The following is a 1,586-nucleotide window of genomic DNA, read 5'->3' as shown; positions in this document are numbered from 1 at the left end:
GCTTGCAGGGTTCATTTCTTTTGCTTGTTGAGCTGGCAGTTAGTTGTTGAGGAAAAAGAAAGCTAAAGAATCTTGAAAATTTTGAGAGCCCTACCTCTGTTTATGTGAGGCGTCTTTCACGCTGCCAAGGTGTAAGCATTCGTCTTGCCAAGATGTAAGCATCTGTCGTCCCAAGATGTAAGCATTTGTCCTGCCAAGACGTCAGCATCTCTTTTTGCCAAGACGTCAGCGTCCGTTCTGTCCATCCACGTCCGCCGGCAACAGGATGCCGTGTCGGTGGCACCAAGTAGTATTTGATTGATGGAATCCCCAACATTAGCCGCGCAAGAGGCCAAGTAAACGCTCCGCCACATTATCCCTTCTGCGTAGGTACAAACCTCAAAATAACATCCTAGCGATCGCTAATTTAGCGTCTTACTTGTCTTATTCTCTTAATTTATTGAAGTAAGCTATAAAATAATACCTTTGTTGATAAGAATAGAGTGATCGCTGCGATCGGTAAAAACAGTAAAACAAAATAAGAGTATTCTCAGGCATGGTAACTATCTATCTGTAACTATCTACAACCCTGCAGAGATCTGTTAAGATCTCTGCTACGTGTTCCGAGATCACGTAGCTTCACACTAGTTTCAGGGCTCATCTAGTCTGAGTGCTCAGACTAGACCACCCTTGCGTTGCAAAGGTGGACGGAGCGCTCCATATACCTTACCAGCCACATGGCTTTTTGACCAATCAAATTGACCGAGAAGATCGCGCTCTGATCTGGTGTGATCTTTGTGTTGGACCCACAGGTACAAAGCAAAGCCACAATTGAGCCACGGCTCAATTGGGGATCGCGCGCGGGTCAGGGATGAGCCCTGAGACTACCAGCTTTTCGGGCTTTGGCAGGCTTTAGTTAACCCTTTAAAGGCTATACCACGACGCGACTCGCAATTCACTACCGACTAGTTCTAGGCCCTTATGTGCCTCCATTATAAATATGCAGTTGCAGTGCTGAATGTGCCCCTACTTCAGGTTTGCATAGGTAGTGGGTGAGTACCTGATGAGTCTATTGAGCTAAGCCCCCCTCCCCCCTGCCAGAGCAGCTAGTAGCGGCTGCTCCCGCCGACAATGAAGGCCTGTAAGCAGGGGACGGGCCCTGTGCGGTGCGCCCTCTTCACCAATCCCCTACCTTGGATAATGCCAGTGCCGTAAGTTCAATCAAGCCCCCAAGCCCACCACTCGTTACTCTTTTCCAAAACCGAGCAGTTGTACTTCTGCAAGATACGCCAAAATGCTATGTGTACCATCGACCGGGGATATGGATTTGCCACGACAGCCGCTCCGTTCGCGACGTCCCAAGTGTTGCCAAGATTCTGGGTAGTTCAAGGCCGAGATCTTGAGTTCCGAATGTGGTGATGTGCCGGACCTGCGGCACCGGGACTCGTAGTAATTGAAGTGGTTCTGATGCTTTGAACGGAAACGGTCGGCAACACCATGGCTATTCGTCTTGGTCAAACAATGAACAACCAATTGGTTAAATTCTAATAGATGTTGGTCGCTGCTTGATGATTGTCAACTGTGTTTTTTTTTTTTTTCTCTTCCCC

Source organism: Pyricularia grisea, assembly GCF_004355905.1.
Source record: "Pyricularia grisea strain NI907 chromosome Unknown Pyricularia_grisea_NI907_Scaffold_7, whole genome shotgun sequence".
Taxonomy (NCBI): Eukaryota; Fungi; Ascomycota; class Sordariomycetes; order Magnaporthales; family Pyriculariaceae; genus Pyricularia; species Pyricularia grisea.
This window is presented reverse-complemented; position numbering follows the sequence as displayed.